A 21,773-nucleotide genomic window follows, 5' to 3' on the forward strand; every position below is an offset into this window, starting at 1 on the left:
AAGAAACTCTATCTCTAAGACTGTCCCTTAACATCTCCACTCCATATAAGGATGCTCTCTAACATCCTTCTTCTTCCCAGAGTACTCCTTAACATCCTTGCTCCATCCCAGAGTACTCCCTAACATCTTGCTCCATCCCAGAGTACTCCCTAACATCCTTGCTCCATCCTAGAGTACTCCCTAACATCCTTGCTCCATCCTAGAGTACTCCCTAACATCCTTGCTCCATCCCAGAGTGTTCCCTAACATCCTTGCTCCATCCTAGAGTACTCCCTAACATCCTTGCTCCATCCCAGAGTACTCCTTAACATCCTTGCTCCATCTCAGAGTACTCCCTAACATCCTTGCTCCATCCTAGAGTACTCCCTAACATCCTTGCTCCATCCCAGAGTGTTCCCTAACATCCTTGCTCCATCCCAGAGTACTCCCTAACATCCTTGATCCATCCCAGAGTACTCCCTAACATCCTTGCTCCATCCCAGAGTACTCCCTAACATCCTTGCTCCATCCCAGAGTGTTCCCTAACATCCTTGCTCCATCCCAGAGTACTCCCTAACATCCTTGATCCATCCCAGAGTACTCCCTAACATCCTTGCTCCATCCCAGAGTACTCCCTAACATCCTTGCTCCATCCCAGAGTGTTCCCTAACATCCTTGCTCCATCCCAGAGTACTCCCTAACATCCTTGCTCCATCCCAGAGTGTTCCCTAACATCCTTGCTCCATCCCAGAGTACTTCCTAACATCCTTGCTCCATTCCAGAGTACTCCCTAACATCCTTGCTCCATCCCAGAGTGTTCCCTAACATCCTTTCTCCAAGAACGCCCCTAATATCTTTTTTAGAGCTTAATGAGTCTTAGATTTGCTGCATCTAACAGTGGCCCATAACGTCATCCCTCCCACTAAGAGTGCTCCCCAACAACCCTGGACCATCTAAGGGAATGCCTTAACATCCCTGCTCCACCATCTGACATCTTACATCATTTGCCAAACCCATGCCTGTTTCAGGAAAACCTAATGATGTCATATTTGTCTTCTACTCTTAAAAATGTACTACTGGAGAGTGTGTGTGAGTGTGTATGTGTGTTGTGCAAGAAGGTGATCATGCATATGTGCATTTGTGTATGGAGTCTTTAGGTCAACGATGGATGCTGTTCCACACGGGTCATCTTGCTTTTTGAGGTAGGGTCTCTCATTACCTGGGGGCTCAGTCAGTCAGCTAGCCTGGACCATAGGGATCTGATTGAGGTTATGAGCCTCTCTGGTGCCAGGATTACAAGTATGCCCTCATTTTGGCATTTTTTTTTTACATAGGTTTATTGAAGCCACCAGGTATTTTTTGCTTGTATGCTGTAGTAGTTGCTATGAAAGAATGCTATGACCAAGGCAGAGTGTAGAAGGCTTTATTTTGGCTTGTGGTTCCAGAGGGGACATTCATAATGGCATGGCAACAGGAGCGGTAAGCTGGCTGAGCATATCTCATCTGCACATGGGAAGCAGAGAGGGGGAACAGAAAGTGAAGAGAAGGTTACAAATGCCTCAACTGATGGACTTCTTCCAGCAGGGATCCAGCTCCCGAAGGTTCCATAAACAGCGCCACCAACTGGAGACCAAGTGTTCACCCAATGTGCCTGTGAGGGACATTCACGTTCAAACCACCACACATGGCCATCTCCCGTAGCCTGCCCTCTTCTTCTGACCATCTCCCTTACTGCCCCAAGGAGAACTCCTATTTCTAAAGCTGATGAATTCCAGATCAGTGTTCTTCACTTCTGTCTATCTCACCCAAGCACAGTCCAAACTATCTCCTGGGCTTGCTGATTTCAGTCTTCTCAGCAGTGTGGCCTCCTTTCCAACATGCTTAAAATTAAGAAAGGTTTTGTCTCCCTCCTTTGATCATGTCAGCACCACTTCCCTACATGAGTGGGTGGCTTCTTCTTTGACACACTCTTTGTTTTATCAAGTCAACTAGTCCAGTTGAGTGTTTGGCTCTTGTTCTCTTTCTGACTTCTAAAACCAGTACTACTTAATGAACACTGCCATCATCCAGTTTAAAATCTACCAATTGATGCAGTCCTTCATCTAAATGGACTTTAATTCTCTGAGAAGCTAGTCTTGATATCTGAGAGCCCAGCACCAAGTACTAGAACAGAGTAGCTGGCAATGCCTGAAACTGGCTTGAGGCGCAAACAGGTTCTCCCTCTAATCTTAAAAGAGAAAGACATTGGATAAGAGAAAAATGCCTGTCAGGAGTTTGGTCATTTTTGTTGTTTGTCTGTCTGCTTGTTTTTCAGGAGAATAGGCAGTAAGAGGCTAACTGTGCTCTTGGAACACAATTAGTGTGGTTAAATCCATGTGGTTAAAAAAGGTAATCTGTAGTCAGAGAAAGGAGACAAAGACCAGGTCATGGCCCGCCTTCCGAGGCCAAGTTTGAATTTTGGGTGTGGAGACATAAGCAGTATAAAGCTGACTCATCCTGGAAACATTTTCCACCTAGCAGCAGCGTCTGAAGTTTGGATGGCAGTTCCTCCTGCGATACAAACATGGAGTTGAGCACAGATTATAAAAACAGTAAAGGAACACTGATGACACAGCAATGGCTACACTGGCCAGGAAACCCTGAATGAAGTGAACTGCTCTCCTGAGCGCAGCAAGCTGGAGAGGCCATCTCCAGCAAGTGTCACCTTCCATATCTTTTTGATGCCCACCATGTCTGTCTTTGCAGTTCTCCTTCCCCATGTGGAGAAGAGCATGTTCTCACACCTTCATGGGACCCCTTCCCCAAACCTCTCTTCTCACCCTCCTCAGAGCAGCTACCCTTCCCCTCAGACTCAGTTCCTCTTCAGCCCTCCATCTTGTTCGATTCCTTCCTTCACTTATCCTGACACAAACTTATTTTATCTATTTACCCTTTTGTCTGTCTCTACTGCCTCACATTTAATCAAAACTGGGCATCCCCAAGGGCAGAGGCTTTGACTGTCAAGTTCTCTGCTATATTCCCAGGCATAGACAAATATTCATGCAGAGAAACACTATGGAACAAATCAAAACTGTCCAGGGCTGGTTGTTGATGGTGATGATGTAAGGACGGGGAGGATGTCTAAAGCCCGGCACTCTGCTTCACTGCTCTGATAGGCGGTGGCAACGTTTGCTCCCTCGCGGGATGATGCACAGAACACAATTCACGTGAGCCTTATTTACGAGCCAAAATTCCAATTTACTTATTTTTAATGAGAAAGAAGTGCGGTGTCTACTCTAATGCTCATCTGAAACATTTGGCTCATTATCTACCCAGCAGGAAGGCTTCCTTCAGGAGCCAAATTAAGATCAGAGCAGGCAAGTAAGGGTCCATAACAGAAGTCGTCATCACAGGAGCCAGATCTTGCTTTCTCTGTTCAAGAGGGTCCACCTGCTATGCTGGCCCTGGGCACACTAAGCCCCAAAGGGTAGAGCAGAACTTAGAGAGCATGGATTCACTACAGGCATTTCAAGTTCACTTTATATAGACCTCTTGACTTCCTAAGGCCAGCCCTCAAATACTTATTAACTCATGATGTAGTTGGGACTTTTGATACCATTTAGAATACTTCTTTTCCTTCATGAAAAAAAAATACACTTTGAGTTTCAACCTAAGTAATGGTTTTAGAGATGCATCACCTACATTCCTGTGAGGAGATAGCTTTTTTTAAAAAATTTTTTATTAGGTATTTTCCTCGTTTACATTTTCAATGCTATCCCAAAGGTCCCCCATACCTACCCCCCCCAATCCCCTACCCACTCACTCCCCCTTTGCTCCACTATGTTCATAGCAGCCTTATTTATAATAGCCAGAAGCTGGAAAGAACCCGGATGCCCTCAACAGAGGAATGGATACAGAAAATGTGGTACATTTACACAATGGAATACTACTCAGCTATTAAAAAATGAATTTATGAAATCCCTAGGCAAATGGATGGACCTGGAGGGTATCATCCTGAGTGAGGTAACCCAATCACAAAGGAACTCACACAATATGTACTCACTGATAAGTGGATATTAGCCCAGAAACTTAGGATACCCAAGATATAAGATACAACTTACCAAATGCATGAAATTCAAGAAGAACGAAGACCAAAGTGTGGAAACTTCACCCTTTCTTAGAAATGGGAACAAAACACCCATGGAAGGAGTTACAGAGACAAAATTTGGAGCTGTGACGAAAGGATGGACCATCTAGTGATTGCCATATGCAGAGATCCATCCCATAATCAGCTCCCAAACGCCGACACCATTGCATACACTAGCAAGATTTTGCTGTGAGGAGATAGATTTTGAATTAGGAAAGGCAGTGGGAGAGTCGCGTCGCTCCCTCCCTTCCCACCCGTAGAGACGCCTACGGTTTGCTTGGGATGAACTGGGAACAGGCGGGAAACAAATGCAGCTTGGGAGGAGGGCTTGAAGCAGTGAGGGTGACTGCACCAGAGTGACAGACCTAGGACCTGGTGACCAATTATAAAGATGAGACAGTCTGGATGTGTGTGCAAAATGATTTTGGTTTTCTAGCTGCTGCTTCTGACTGTTAACTTAGAAAAAAATCCTAATTTAGATAGTGAAATAGAACAACTCAAACTATTACAACATCAAATTCCAGTTCCGAGTTCAGAGAACTCCTAATGTATTCAATTTGGCAAGTATCTGTGAGGCATATGGCTTGACCTAGGAGCATTTTTTAAAATAGAGTTGACTGGCTTGTACTCAGTTTTAAAACTAAACAGCATGCTTTGGTGTTTCCAAATAATTGCTTAGCTTTAAATTAAGGTTTTCTAAATGCAAATAAAGTTGCTTAATTTAGAAGCTTTTGAACTTTCAAGCTTTTGAAGACTCTTCCCCTTACCATAATGCCTGCTCTTACTCTGATCTCTCTAAAAAGACAGTGCCAGCCTCATCCAAGGATGGCTGCAGGTGTCTAGTCAGAACATGAAGACCAAAGAACTGGGAATCAATGCCTTGGTTTCAACTACACATTAATAATTTACCAGTTGCTCTAAATGCATGGGCACTGATATGCCAGCCTGGCTCTCTGCCTTGGGACAGGGTAGCTGTCAATGCCTCAAGCTCACTCACTCTTTTCTTCTCTTAGCCTCTGACCACACCATATACTTCTATGGGGAAAAAATTATAGAAACAATGAGTGCTTATTGGTTATTATTAGGGTAAACCTCTGGAACCGTGTAAGGAGGTGAACTCTCCCATGGCTGCCCTTCACTAGCACTGGGAACGCAGCCAGAAGGATTGTTTGTGGCTAGCGTGCCTTATTTCCTTTGCTGGGTCTGGCTTAACTGGTGTGCCCAGATATCTTGCCTCAAAAAATACGGTGAATTACTTCTGAGGAATGGTACCCAAAGTTGCCCTCTAGCCTCCATGTGTACGTGCACAGCCTCACTGCACCGCCCCCAATAGGTGCACTTAAACTAGCACACATGTGAACATATAAACACACCTGCGCATGCAAATAGAAATAACATCAAATCAAGGTTTAAAAAGTTAGCACTGGAACTGAGAGATGGTTCAGCAGGTAAAGGAACTTGCCAGAACCTACATAAAGATGGTAAGAGAGAACTGACTGCATAGACTCCCTGACCTTTATATGAACACCATGACATACATGCCCCCACACATCCACTGTGTTTGTCCTCTCCCTCTCTCCCTCTCTCCTTCTCTCCCTCTCTCCCTCTCCCTTTCTTCTCCTCCCTCACACAACAACAACGACGACAACAACAATAATAATTTTTAACAGTTTTAAAGTTAGCATTGCAGAGGGAAGGAGAGGCCTCTCCTGAGCATCTGTCTCCCGAGTGTCTCTCCCCCAAGTCCCATCCATTTCTGCCCGTGGGAAGCAGTGCATTTATCAGAGGAGACTGGAAGTAAACACACTCTGAGCAGATGGACATCCCAACCACAGCTGAGATGTCACCAAAAGCTTCCATTGAGAGAGTTCTGACGTCAAGGGACTGAGGAGGAGGAGAAGGGCTGCTTAGATAGACAGGTGCCTAGTGAGGGGCTCCCTCCTACAGTGCCCCTTATGTCTCCTCTCTGCCTACAAGAAGGGAAATGAAGGAGATGTATATCTATCTGGAGAAGCTGAGACCAATCAGCAATAGCATGTGCTCTGTCTACCTTCAAGCTCTGTTCTAATAGAATGTTCCTTGTTCTACAAGACGGCTGGATTGATTTCTTCTGCCTCTGTCTCACAGACATTTCCAAGCTCACTAATCCCTCATCTCTGGGGGTGGGGGTGGGGCATGTGATGACAGTCACTCCGTTTGAGAGTGAACAGTGAAGTTGGATCCAGGTCAAGTCACCAGATTTAGAAAATTAAAACATAAGAACTCAGCTAAACCCAAACTTTGGGAAAACAATGACTAAATTTTTAGTATCAGTTCAGCCTGTGCAACTACTTATACTTCATTTGTGTGTATGTGTATCCATGTACATTTTGTGTTTCCACAATGTCCTCTATTTTGCCTGACAACCCCAGATCCAGGCTTACTTGAATCGTTTGCAGGCCTACAGGGTAGAAAACTTCATTCACGAAAATGTTCTAATTTTAAAATGTAAAGTTAACATGAGAATGGCCCAATTCACAACACAGATAGACATCCTTTCTATGACACAAAATTCAAGACTGAATACCATGGTGACGTATTTAAAGGGGGCAGAGGTGAAGAACAGACCTCTAGTCAATCAGAGGATTTTATACCCAACTGTTGGAAGACACAGTCTATACACACCCAAGTGTTTCATTCAGGGCTCACACGACTCCATCTGTCACCAGAACACATGTTTGGCACAGACAGAAAGCCAAGAGCAGTCTAACAAATATTTCAAAACTGAATTTATATCTATCTAACACATGGTTTATATACGGATGTCATACCTAGCAAGCTTTGCAGTTCTCAAATAATATCCTGGCTAAGGCACAAATGATGTCTGCAGCCGACCGCAATACCGAAATCATTTGCTTTTAAAATACGTTTAAAAAAAGTGTAGTTTATGAGGGGGCTCCTGCCAGAGTCGCCTGTTTCAGTATGCAATTGTTATAAAGTTCGGGACAAGAATCCAAATGTATCCGCCATAAGCCAAATATTTGCATAACTCCTTATTCAAAGGGGAAGCGCTCCTGGAAAAACACAAGTTCAGATCGCCATTATCCAGGGTGGCACTCACATGTTAGCAAACTTCAGAAGGGCCTTCTACCCAATGCAATTCAAGTGTCTCCATCATCTAGGAAAACTATATGTCAAATCGATAGGCTGCACCAGGTGGGTTTCTTTGTGCATGTGCGTACTCTGGGAGGCTGCCTGCTCTGAGGTGTTCTCCTGTAGGGCATTTCTAGATGAAAGTTCAAAATATCCAAATGCAGTTATTTCTTCTTCAGCATCAAAAAGCCACATATTTGCAGACTGTTTCTTTCTCGTTTTTCCTCCCTACTATGGGATAGCGTGTAGACACAGGCCCAGTTTATTAGACAGCAGGCGATATTTGCCACTGGCTGGCCAACGATGTTCTTGTAAATATTTCAATCCCCTCCCTGTTCCCAAGAAGAAAATGGAAAAACTGAAACAGCTACAAGCAGGCAGGGTCTGTGCACTGGCACAGACTCTAATTCCTCTTTTACAGCGCGTCCTCGAGATTGCTGTTCATGAGAGCTGTGGGGTGGGGAGCAGAGAAATTGTCACATTGATTTTCTGTGGAAATCATGCAATTTATATTCTTCAACTTGACTATATCAGCACAAATCAGAGCCACATGGAGGTAACACTCATCTTGAATCCCACACATTTCCGAGGGTCAGCCAGGCCTAGGAGGCCCTCCTTAAAGTAAGAAGAGGACAATTTAGCCCAAAGGAAAACAAGAGCCACCTGAGGCTACTCACAGGGAGACCCAGTTTATCTGACATTGTCACCAATGATTGGAAAAGTTCCAGCCAGAGTGTCCATCTCAACTCATGTCCTCAGGACTTTCTCTGGGCTTCTGGGTATGTTGCCCCTGTTGTAAAAGCAATCTCATGTTGATGTACCCACATATGCCATCTCACACAGGTGGGCAAAGATACTGCAGTCCACCCAGTAGGATCTGTTCACCTACTCTACATAGAGTAGAGCAATGAGCTTCAGGAAACTGGCCCTTCCCAGAGCTCACATCGCTGGCAGGCAGCTCAAACCTAGGCCTTCTGGGCTAGGGAGATGGCTCCATCATTAAAGTGTTTGCCCCATAAACATAAGGACATGAGTTCAATCCCCAGAACTCACATGAAAAAACAAACAAACAAACAAACAACTGGATATAGGGGCATTTACTAGTAATTCTGGTGCTGGGGATGTAGAGATGGGCAGATCTCTTAGACTTCCCTGGTCCTCAGCCTACTAGACAAGTTCCAAGCCATGGAGAGACCCTGTCTTAGATAGAAGGTGGATGGCTCCTGAGACATGATTCCTGAGGCTGATCTCTGGCTTCTATGTATGCTATGGGCATGCATGCACATGCAAACACATGTACACACACATATAATACACACACACACACACATATGCGCGTGCACACACACACACTCATGCACACATACCCACACAAACATACATGTTAGAGGAAGAATCTAAGCCTTTCATCTTCCTTGCTCCCTTTCCTTCTGAACAGAGTTGTTGTCATCAATCCCACTCTTTGTGCTTCCTCTCTCACCTGCAAAGGCACCTCTGCTCGTGCAGGTGGCAGGACTCCCATTTGTCTGCATATTTCCTACCTTTTCCCGTTTCACATCAGCTGCTGGGGTAGATAAGCGGACTTGGACCGCAGGCTGTAGTCAGGACTTCACATGAGCCAGGGTCTGGTAGAGAGCACCAAAGAACAACTACCAGGGGCCTGACGCCTTCCTGCTCAGCCCCAAGGTGGCCTGGGAACCTGGGCCACTGACCTTTTGCTCTGTCTCCTGACTCACAGTGTTGGCTTTCCTCCTATTCTACCTTACTAGAGAGTCTGGTCATGACTGGCTCCTGCAAGCTTCGTCTTCTCCCAGCCACAATGGAGTTAATCAATAGGGCACACTTTCACAGGCAGGCCAGTTCTCAGTCTCAGTAGATGTCACCAAACATTCTCACAGCACGTCACACATCCCTATCTGAGGCTCACACAAGAGCCTTGGTTAGGTTCCTTAAGTACTAAGATTCTTCTTCCCATCATGTGGTCAATGCATCGGTGTACTGGTGTGACCTGGAAAATGTGACTTTCTGGCCTCTGAGCTCTTGGACACAGCCCCTTGGACCTATCACATGCTGAATAAATGTGTTAAATGGATGTGAAAGAGAGGAAAGGGGCTCTCCAGCTGAATGCATGAAAATTACCTCTACGTGGGCAAAGAGTCCAGCATCCAAAAACAAAATGTCAGTGTTCATCAGCAGGATGATATATTCAGGTCTGGTTTGTCACCACCCATAGGTAGGGTCAGAAGTAATGGGAACAAGGTCTTCCATGTATGGGGCATTGAAATTTCTTCTACCAAATAGCCCAGATATTAAAGAGCTATGACCGCCTACCTATGGGTGGTGATAAGCTGGACATGAACTCAGTTTCCACGGGCTCAGAACCCCATGAGATCATTTTGAAATCTGCCAGATTGTACTGAACATCTGGTCCTGCCCATTGACAACCAAAGGTTACAAGGTCAGTGACAATAGAGTTCAGAGTCCAAGTAGGAAGACAACTGTTTCAAAAGAGGTGGCAGAATGCCTAGGGACAATGCTGATCATAGCCCCATAGCCTTGAGAAAGGAACCAGGACAAAGGATGTGAGGGCAGAGTTCAGGGAGGCTTCCCCAGGGACAAGGATTGTAAGCACTAGGGAACGCAGGCAGAGTAGCATCTGAGGCTAGGAAAGCAGACGGCATAAGGAGGTAGTCAGTGAGCACACACAGCACACACTGGTTGCACACACTTGTTTCTTTCCCTGTTTGATTTGCAGGGTCCTCCACCTGTCCATGAAAGGTGAGCAGTATGAGGATTCCTAAGAGCAAGATTTGAAAAGGACAGAGGTTTATAACTCCAGTGATACTAACTGCTCTCTGTAAATGAGCAAGCTAGTTGAATCCAGGCCCAGCCTTCTGGCGTCTGTACCTTCTGGAAGGCTTCATGATGAGCCCTCCCGAGTAACTGAAAAAAAAAAAGAAGACTCTCTTCTGTAACCATTCAAGTGCTCTGACAGAAACAGTTGTGGGCTTCACACTCCAAGAGTGGAGCCCATACCACAATCCTGCTAGATTTTGTGTCTTAGTCTACATCCTGGTTTGCTTTAATTGCTAACTTGGCATAATCTAGACCCTCCTGAGAAGAATGACTCTATTGAAGAATGACCTAGACCATTTTGGTCTGTGGGCTCTCTATGGGGATTGTCTTGATTGGTAGTTAATGTGGGAGGTGTCAGCCCACTATAGGCAGCTTCATTCCCTAAGTAGGGGATCCTGGGCTGCACAGGAAAACTAACTAAACGTGGGTCTGGAAGCAAGCCAACAAGGAGTGTTCCTTCACGGTTTCCTGTTTTGAGTTCCTTCTTGAGATCCTGGCCTGGCTTCCATCATGACAGGGAAGTCAAGACAGCAGGAGCTTAAAGCAGCTGGCCACACTGCACCAGCAGTTAAGAAGCAGAGAACAACTGAATGAATGCTCTTGGCTCAGCTGATGCCTTCGGCTTTTTATTCAATCTAGTCCTCAAGCCCAGGGACAGGTGCTATTCTATTTATCACCTCTATTTATCTCCTCAATTAATATCTTCACACCTCAATTAACCTCACCTAGATAATCCCTTACTAGTCCCTAGAGACTTGTCTCCTAGATTCCACATCTTGTCAAGTTGACAATCAGCACTAACCATCACGCCTTCCTAGCTAGCCCTTCATCATATGCAAGAGGAGAGTAGATTTGTAGATTGTTGCTGGCATCCTTAGGGACCCAAGAAGTTATTTTTATTATGAAAAAGTTCCAGACTATATCCTTGGTTGATGCCAAATAAAGATCATTGGACTCTGCCCTTCACAAGCATCAACTTCCAAAAAACTAGCTATGCTATGTGTAGAGGAAGAATAAGGCAGGACTCAGTGGGAAGACCCACGGGATCCGGCATGCAGTAGACCCACAGTGAACATCAGTGAGAAAATGTGAAAGCCTAGTGATTGCAGGCTTGTGTGGATTTCCATTTTTTGCTAGATTTCTAAAATCCAGTCACTCCTTTATTGCATATCCATCATGGGCAGTTATAATGCAAATGTCTTTGGAATTATAACAAAGTTGATTTTTTTTCAAGACACAGTTTCTCTACGTAGCCTTGGCTGTCTTGAACTTGCTCTATAGACAAGACTGGCCTCGACCTCAGAGATCCATCTGCCTTTACTTCCTGAGTGCTGGGATCAAAGGCATGTGCCACCACCACCCAGCTTGAAGTTTGAATTATTAACATAAAGACTGCTCCTTGCACCTGACACCGTGTTACATAAGAACATTTTCCTAACTATGTACTGTTATGAGCATAGTCTCCCCTTCACCTCCCTCTTCACCCCTCTCTGATTGGCTTTTCAAAGTGGCTATTCAAAATTAAATTAAGAGCAGACTTCAAAAGGAAAAAATACAGATGAAAATAGACCATTTTCTAGAGAACGTTACAGGCTTGACTACGGCGAGATTTTGTGAAAACCTAGCTAAGTTTTTAACAAATACTCAGGTTCCAATAAATGAGATTCTAAGTCATTGCTCATGTCATTTTAGGGGAGTGTCACAAAAGACAAATGGACATTTTCCCACATATTTATTACAATAGCCATTGGGTTTAAAGTGGGCACAGACAATAAGAGCTCTGATGTCAACTTTTAAGTAAAATTCACTACAGCAAAAGGAAAAATATTTAAAGATAGAAGACTTCTAAAAATTCTGTTTAAAGAGTTTATGTATCAGGGTAGTAGTAAGTGGTGGCATGTAACTTGAATCCTAGCACTTGGAGGGGTGTGGGCCATCTATGAGTTTGAGGTCCACCAGGACTAAGTAGTGAGACATTGTCTTTAAAAAGTAAATGATAGCCAGGCAGTGGTGGCACACGCCTTTAATCCCAGCACTTGGGAGGCAGAAGCAGGCGGATTTCTGAGTTCAAGGCCAGCTTGGTCTACAGAGAGTTCCAGGACAGTCAGGGCTACACAGAGAAATCCTGTCTTGAAAAAAAAAAAAGTAAATGATAGGGCTAGAGAGATGTCTCAGAGGTTGAGAGCAGTGGCTGCTTTTCCAGAGGTCCTGAGTTCAATTCCCAGCAACCACATGATGACTCATAACCATGCATAATGAGATGTGGTGCCCTTTTCTGGTCTGCAGACATACATTCAGGCAGAATGCTGTATACATACTAAATAAATTTTAAAAATTAAAATGATAATTTCACATGAAAATATATGAAACCGATCCAGAATGCTTTAAGTATTTCCAAGACAATTGGACACAGATGAACTAAAGGCAGTGTAGTTGCTCACTGCATTCTAAATACTTACCCTCACCCACAGGTAGGTCTAGCACTCAGTCCTCATGGAAGGACCTTCCTTTTGTAGCGAATGGAGATGAGAACAGAAAGCCACACGGGTCAAATTGTAGAGAACAGTGATTAGGGTTGCTCCGTCCCAGTTGATGTGTCAACCACAACCACAACCACAAGCTATACCATAAGCTCATGAAGCATCACCAGAGAGGAGGCAGAAAGACTGTAGGAGCCATGAAGTCAGCTGCAAGGTTATGCCTTCTATATATGAGGGAAGCTGCACCCACGAAATCTCAAAAGCCTAATCCCCTAAACAAAATGTAAACAGTGTTAATACCAAGCGACCTACCAACACAGATGGGAGAAATCGCACAAGCCTCACGCCTACATAAAGAACTATAGTCAATTAATGGACATTGAGAAAGGGAGAAGCAATCTTCCCTAAGGACAAGCCCCTTGCTACATTACTCAGTCCAAGTGGTTGCCCCATAACACATATGCATACAATCCAAGCAGGATGCAGGATGTCTTATATATTTGAGTCTCTCTCTCTCTCTCTCTCTCTCTCTCTCTCTCTCTCTCTCTCTCTCTGTGTGTGTGTGTGTGTGTGTGTGTGTGTGTCTGTGTGTGTCTGTGTGTGTGTGTGTCTGTCTGTCTGTCTCTGTGTATATGTGTGTGTATCAATGGTAACTAAAGGAAAATAAGCCATGAATTTGAGAGGAAGGGTATTATGTGGGACGAGTTGAAGACAGACAGACAGACAGACACACACACACACACACACACACACACACAAATGTAAAATCTCTTTACCCTGAACCCAAGTATGACAACTGTAAATACATTATATCTTGACAGAGTTGATTATGTCCCCTAAAATGCAAGAATTCTCTGAAGTAATCATACTCGTTTTTTCTATCAATGACAAGTTACATCAGTATATCAATTAATATTTGCATCAATAAGGTCAAAGAGGAAGGCAAGAGAAAGAAGATTGAGCCTTGCTTCCAAATCTAGTTGATATAATTCACATAATTCAATATTCAAAGCTGATTATTTCTAAAAGTCCAACCTGAAAACTAGAAATAGATGCCGCCTTAAAATAATGAACTTGTTCCCCAATTCAACAGTCAGTTCTCCAGCCAGCAGCAAGGCACTGGGAACTTTCATACTGTGGCTGGACCCAAAGGATGCCTGCTATTTGCATACATTTGTAAATCTATGGTATATCTTTGATTCACTGCAATAAAGCAATAAAAAAAAGAAGTCTGAGAAATAAATGTAAGAAAAGAGAAATTATTTATAGGTAGTACAATTAGTTACCTAGGAAACCCAGAAAAGTCAGCTGAATCTCTTCTAAAAAGAAACATGATATTTTAATAGACAAACCAGTTTCCAAATGTACATGTGTAAATCAATACAAAAAAACGCCATTACTAAAATAAAACTGAAAATTGGATCCCATTTACAATGACAAGGAAAGAAAAATAACCACGGGTGAAAATAACCATCTAAAATGTATAGTGGAAGATAGATGATAATGCTATTCATATAAAACTATGGCTTTCAAAAGGGTAGTGCCACAATATGTAAATAGCCCTTAATAAATCAATTGCAGGAAGACAAATCCCCCAATAACAAAGTGACCAAGAAATAAGAAGTGACAATCCAAAAATCAAGAATCTCAAATTGATTTTTTAAAAACAGAAAATTCAACTACATTACCAAATTAAAAAAAAAAAAAAAACTCCATCAACTTCTCTACCTTCTGAGTTCATGTTTTTATGTGAACAAACACCCATTAGTCATATATACCTTCACCTACCCCCCACCCCCCGCCCGCACCGACTCCTCAACCCTGCAAAGAAGAAACAATGGCATAAATCAAGGATGCCTTTGGAAGAAAACCCTGGGTGATTTAGGTGATTCCTGATAGATCTATCTACAGCAGGTTTATACCATGAGTGGAGGCTCAGAACTCTGTCCTCTCCTGCTACTTCATGGGATTCGAAAACGACTAAAGACATCAGGCCTGTACATAAGCACCTCTAACACTGAGCCATCTTTCTGGTACTCCATCATGAGTGTGTGTGTGTGTGTGTGTGTGTGTGTGTGTGAGAGAGAGAGAGAGAGAGAGAGAGAGACAGAGAGAGAGAGAGAGAGAGAGAGACAGAGAGAGAGACAGAGAGAGAGAGAGAGAGACAGAGACAGAGAGACAGAGAGACAGAGAGAGATAGAGATAGAGACAGACAGAGAGACAGAGACAGACAGAGATACTCTCATTGCATCAGGAGCGCTGACTAGTGAGACCCCAAGATGCTCCTGTCTTGGGTCTTCCCAGCACTGAGATTGTAAGCACATCCTAGCAAGCCTACTGCTTCCATGGGTGCTGGAGATCTGAACGCAGCTGCAACGGAGCAAGCAGTTCAGTCAATGAGCCATCCCTCTGTTCCCTTTTAAATTTGAAATGAAAGTATTGCAATTTAGGGAACTCACAAAGAAAATATGATAATTGCAGACAATAAGATGATCAGTGTAGAGTGTTCAGCATGACAGGCTGGGAGGCACAGCCTTTGGGGACAGATTGAAATATAGGGCCACATTTCACAAGGTTTCTTCGTCCTCTCTGAACTCAAGGGAATTCTAACCCAATCCTGCTCACATTCACTATGATTTATTTCAGACTCTAAAATATCTATGGAACATACTCAAGGAAGCACAGAAAGGTTCTGCAGGGACAAGACAAAACATTGAATTCTTAGATATTAAACTTGTTAAGCAGTGATGGGGATAGATCAATAGCCAATGGAAGCATTCAAACTCACCCAAATATGTGTAAAGACTTAGTGCATGATCAAAATATTATTTTCAATCACTAAAATTAAGTAATAAACACAACTGGGTAGGAATCAGATTTATAGCCTCATTTTTAAAAAATCAAAATATGTGCTAGATGGATACATAATTTAAAGAGAACTGATATAACAATGATAAAATCACTAAGGTTCAACAGAGCTCCATGTGGCCTTTCTGTGATGCCACCTTCCTTCCCATCCCTTGGATGTTAAAGGTGCCCAAAGCCACTAGAATACAACAATAAGGTCAGAGAATGCAGTGGACCAACCCCAATGGTATTCAATAGAAAAAAAGAACAGAAAAAATGTAAGAAAATAAACAGAGTAATGAATTTAGTGCCCCCCGTGAGGCTTGATGTGGCTCACTGGGTAGGGTGCTTGCTGGGTATGAGAAAAGCCCTGGGTTCAATCCAGAGCACAACAAAAGCCGCATGTGGTTGTGGTGGTCTGCACCTATAATCTCAGCACTAAGGAGGCAGAGGCAAGAAAGTTAAGTTCAAGGTCATCCATTGCTGCATGGCAAGTTTGAGGCAAACCATGGGTGTGAGGACTTGTTTAAAAAGAAATACCTCTAAAAACCTATCCCACTATGAATAATCCGATTAACTATAATTGAATTAATCTTCTCTCTAAAAGTCAAAAACCCTCAAAATGGGTTAAAAGACAAAGCCAACTATATGATGTTTTCAAGAAATTTACCACACACACATACATACATACATATACAATATATATGTAAGCCTTTCTGGATGGGAGGGGTGGTCCTTAAAAATGGAACTCCATGCTACACAGGCACACATTCATCACAGGAAACTCCAGGTGGTTGCATATAGAGCAGAGTAGATTTCAGACAAGAATCACTTTCAGGTCTGGAGAGATGATGGCTCAGGGGTTAAGAGTACTTGTTGCTCTTCCAGAGTGCCCGAGTTCAGTTCCCACCAACCATATTAGGTAGCTCACTACTGCCTATGTAACACCAACTTAAGAGGATCCACTACCCTCTTCTAGTCTCCATGGTTACTGCACTCATGTGCACATACTCCCACACAGACACATGTCCATGTTGCCCACACAAACAGAACTCCATGAGAGGGGGTGTTAGGGCTCTGGTCTTCAGGAGCACTGCACTTATAGGCACAGACACATATACACATAATTTTAAATAACCATAATAGTAATAACTATACTACTACTACTACTACTAGAATCATTGCCAGACATAGAGAAAATTTCTTACTGATGTGTGTGTAACCTTAAAGAATTTCCAAAGAGAAACAACTTTACAACTTCAATCTAGGGTTTTAGTTTTCTTTTAATAATTGATAGAAAGATGGGTAAGCACTTCCAAGACCATGCCGCTTATGGGACACTGCCCTCCAACAGCTATAAAAGAGACATTGCTTTCAAATGCTTATGGAATATTCACAAACACATTTATCAACTCAACTGTAAGAGCAGTCCCAACAGATATAAAAATCACAATAGAAATGCATCCTCTGAAAACATATTTTTCAAATATGTGTTAATTTATACATACCCTTTTAAGGACCATGGAGGTAAAAGCAGGAGTCATGCATCTGATGGCCTAAGTTTAATCCCTATCACCTACACAAAAAGATGACACAGAGGCACACATCTGTCCTCCAGGATTCTTCCAGGGAGATGGAGCAGAGAGCCAGGGCAATCTCCTGGAAGTGTGGGAGTCAGCTAGCCTAAAGTACATACCATGGTACAAACCACAAAAGAGAACCTGCATCAACAAGGTGAGACAAGAATCTGCACACACACACACACACACACACACACACACACACGCACACACATACACACATACACACATACACACACATACACACACACATACACACACACACACATACACACACACATACACACACATACACACACACATACACACACATACACACACACACTCACGCACTCACACACACACACGCATGCACACACATACACACACACATACACACACACATATATACACACACATACACACACACATATACACACACATACACACTCACACACACACACGCGCATGCACACTTCCAAGCCCATGCTGGTTAGCTGAAAACTAGATAAAATTATTAAATTCTAAAGAGATAAGAGAAATATAGAAAGAATAATATGGTCTACCAATTACAGGAACTAAAGGGGTCATCATTATTACAGATTGTACAGGCATTCAGTATGAAAGATGTATGCCAATAAGATTATCTCAGAAAATATAGACTTAGAATTGAATGATACAAATTTTCCAAACTGATCTCAAATGAGAAAGGGCTGTATTGATTTATATGTCAAAAAAACTAATAATAATCAGCCCTTTCCCTAACACATGTTCATGTATGAGTGTTCTCTCTCTCTCTCTCTCTCTCTCTCTCTCTCTCTCTCACACACACACACACACACACACACCCCACACACCACACACCACACACACACACACACACACACACATACACATCAGCCCCAGAGTATTACAGTGATGAATCCCAGCAGATGTTTAAGGGAGAAATAAGAATGTCTTACTGTAAGTCTTTCACAAAATATAAGAGGAGTTAAAACCCTCACAACTCTTATTAAAAGGCCAGTATAACTCCACTACCCAAACCAGGCAAGAATATAGCAAAGAAAGTCTTAAGAATGTAGAAATAAAATCCTTAATAAAATAAAAGGAATTCAAAGGCAGATCACCCTAGATTGTATAAATGTGGATATGTGTGTGCATTTGTACATGTGTGTATCCTGATATATATATGGGAAACAAATGAACATGCTAATTTGCAGAATCTAAATAAATCTTGAAGATCATATTCCCAGGCCTAAAACTAATTAGGCCACCCAATTGTTGTGTACATTAAAGCTCTCTAAACCCGCAAAGCTCATTGTTCCTTTGATAACCCACTTCCATATTCTATAAGCTCAGTTTGTTTTCATATTTCTACGAAGGACAGATGGTAAACAATTTGAGAATTATAAAGATAAATGGCGTACCACCTTAGGACATGCTCTTTTAAAGTTACTGAGAGTTTATCAACAGCCATATTTCAAGCTACATTTCCAAACTTACATACAAGAACATTTTCCTGAGGCTACTGAGACCATACAACACTGCTGTAAATAAAAGGATGCTAATAAACATGAGAGGGAGCAAGGTAATATTCAGGATTTGCAAATTAGTCTGGTGGCGTTCTCTATTGAATTTTGTGGCTGCTGAAGCTGCACTCTGTTTAGAAAGAGCATTTTGCCTCTCGATTGAATTTTTACTCGTTTGAATCAAAGTTACTCCAAAAGCCCAGCATTCTGGAGAGGGAAGAAAAGGGGCGGGGGACACAGTTATAGCTATCATCACTGGATTACTAACTAACAGCTCCAGGGATCTTAAACCCAAGTAAGAGTGTACAGCTTCCCACACTGCTGGCAACTCAGGCACAGGCTAAACTAGCAGAGAAAGCATCAGACATAGCACCATTCTATTGTTTACCTGATAGCTGGAGCAAAATAGTATTTTTTAGAGGTGTTTCTTTTAGATCATTGATATTAGAACTATTATGTTTTCCATACCAAACATGAGGATACATGGATGTCTTTTAAATAAAAGAATTGCCAAATGTGCTTATATCCATTTACATGAATGGTCAGATAAAAGCAAAACTTTAGGAAAGAGTTGCTCTTTAGTTGATTCACATTTTTTTGAAAGGGGGTGAAGCACAATAAATGGGGCTACTCACTGGCTGTACCACTACTATTTATCTGGCAGCTGAGCTGTGTCAGGCACCAGGGACCTGGAGGGAACACAATTCTCAGGAAAAATCAACGTGCATGCCTGCCCTCCCTTCTTGCCTGCCCTCCCTTCTTGCCTGCCCTCCATTCTTCTTGCTGGTGAGAGCATCTGTCTCTGCAACCATTTCCGTTTTTGCTGACATCAAACTCCAGTGTCTTCAGATTCTAACAAAGACTGAAGATCAGCAACCCTTTAGGAATCTCCACCAGCAGATTAAGACTGCTATGTGGACTGGGAACTTCCAGGCTCTCAGCCTGGTTTCAGGTGTGCAAATGACCATGGTCAGACTATCCATCCCTATGGTTTGCAAGCCAGTCTAGTAAATCCCTTTAGAATATGTATGTGCTCTCTCAGTTTTGTTCTCCTAGAGAACCCCGCCTAACATATCTGGATGGATTTTGGTCTAAGACAGTGTTGGAGTGAGAGAGAACAAACTGGGGACAGTGGAAGGAAAACTCAACTGTAAACACAGCCCTTGGGGCTATTGGGGAACTGAAAGGCAGGAAGAAAACTGCCTTAGAGACAGGATGCTATTTCCCATCCTGAGAACAGACAGGTCTATGTGTTGAAGACAGGTCTAACAGTAACACTCATTGTCTATTTGACTCACTGAGTTAAACAGCTTAAGACCTGAATAACCAACCACTGCCTTAGGAATGGATTAGACTGACCTTATGTGTCTCTTCTAACTCACAGACTATAGGAATCACATCATGATTAGATTAGGTTCCTTCTGTTCTGGTTTCTTGTAAGCAGAGCCCCCCCCACACACACACACACACACACTCCCTATTTTCTATGGCCTCTCAGGAGCTTCAGAGAACCTCTGTTTGGGAAATGAGAAGGAATTCTGGGAAACATCATCTCCCAGGCAAACACTTTAAAAAACTGACGTCTGCGTGATGATATAATATAATATGGAAACAGTGAGTGCATACCATGTGTGTTCTTTTGTGATTGGGTTACCTCATTCAGGATGGTATTTTCTAGTTCCATTTATTTGTCTAAGAACTTCATGAATTTATCGTTTTTAATAGCTGAATAGTTCTCCATTATGTAAATATACCACATTTTCTGTATCTATTCCTCTGTTGAAGGACATCTGAGTCTTTCCAGCTCCTTGGCTATTATAAATCAGGCTGCTATGAACATATTGGAGCACATGCCCTTATTACATATTGGCGCATCTTCTGGGTATATGCCCAGGAGTGGTATTGCTGGGTCCCCAGGTAGTACTATGTCAAATTTTCTGAGGAATTGCCAAACTGATTTCCAGAGTGGTTGTACCAGCTTGCAATCCCACCAGCAATGGAGGAGTGTTCCTCTTTCTCCACATCCTCGCCAGCATCTGCTGTCACCTGAGCTTTTATTTTAGCCATTCTGACTGGTGTGAGGTGGAATCTCAGGGTTGTTTTGATTTGCATTTCCCTGATGGCTAAGGATGTTGAACATTTCTTTAGGTGCTTCTCGGCCATTGTATGTTCCTCAGTTGAAAATCCTGAGTGAGGTAACCCAAAGGAGCCTGATATGGCTGTCTCCTAAGAGTCCCTACCAGAGCCTTACAAATACAGAGATGGATGCTTGCAGCCAACCATTGGACTGAGCTTGGGGTCCCCAATAGAGGAGCTAGAGAAAGGACTAAAGGAGTTGAAGGGGATTGCAACCCCGCAGGGAGAACAACAATATCAACCAACCAGTCTCTCAAGAGCTCAGAGGGACTAAGCCATCAACAAAGGAGTGCACATGGCTACAGCTACATATGTTGCAGAGGATGGCCTTGTCATGCATCGGTGGGAGGAGAGGTCCTTGGTCCTATGAAAGCTCGATAGATGCTCCAGTGTAAGGGGAACTGAGGGCAGGGAGGTGGGAGTGGGTGGGTTAAGTAGAGGAACATCCTCATAGAAGCAGGACCAGAGAGGATGGAATGGGAGAGAGGGGACCGGGGAAGGGGATAACATTTGAAATGTAAATTTTAAAAAAATCCAATAAAAAAAAAGAAAGAAAAAAATTGGAAACAGATCTTTTCTGGCTAAGACTGCTGATGAGGTCCCCACCCTGGCAATACATTGACTGCTGCCTGCAAGAGAAGCCATGGCTAGCTCTTTGTCATGAGAGCATAATCAAGTGCCGATGTGAAATAAGTGGTATTCCCATGTATGTACATTATAACTTTTATCAATGTTCTGATGTGGGTGAAAGTTGTCAGGCTGCATCTTGCATCCACTCACGAGAATAAATAGAGTCAGAAATTGAACTTGTCATGCAATAAGTTTCCCTGTAAAGAAAACAGTTGAGCTGATAAGCTCATATGAATCTTTAGTATAGAAACAAAGGGTTTCTATAAATCCTAAAAATGGATTTTCAATGTCAGGACCCACAAGCTAAGTCCTAGGACCCTCGGAGTGAAAGATTAAAGTCTTATTGTACTCGGGTGTCCTTCTTGAAACAGTAGCTGTCTCCTTTGTGGGCTTCCCAGAATAATCAGAAGTGGAAGCCGGGTAAAAGTTGGAGTCTGAAGATCATGGCTCCCACCCTGTCAGCCCAGTGTGCTCTGAAATCAACCATTAAACCGTATTT

The 21,773-nt window shown here is 43.0% G+C and overlaps 1 protein-coding gene and 1 long non-coding RNA gene across 2 annotated transcripts in view; both read right to left on the reverse strand.

Annotated features, from left to right (window-relative positions):
- Positions 1 to 21,773, reverse strand: part of Adam12 (a disintegrin and metallopeptidase domain 12 (meltrin alpha)) — a 341,899-nt gene that overhangs the window by 300,310 nt on the left and 19,816 nt on the right. The gene's annotated exons all lie outside the window — the stretch shown is intronic.
- On the reverse strand, positions 1,387 to 11,378 carry 5830403F22Rik. The gene is made up of 2 exons (XR_870010.1): positions 4,080 to 11,378; positions 1,387 to 2,529 (listed from the first exon to the last, which is right to left on the reverse strand). It is a non-coding gene; the product is annotated as an RIKEN cDNA 5830403F22 gene (long non-coding RNA).

The sequence above is a fragment of the Mus musculus genome, chromosome 7 (genome assembly GCF_000001635.26).
Source record: "Mus musculus strain C57BL/6J chromosome 7, GRCm38.p6 C57BL/6J".
Taxonomy (NCBI): domain Eukaryota; kingdom Metazoa; phylum Chordata; class Mammalia; order Rodentia; family Muridae; genus Mus; species Mus musculus.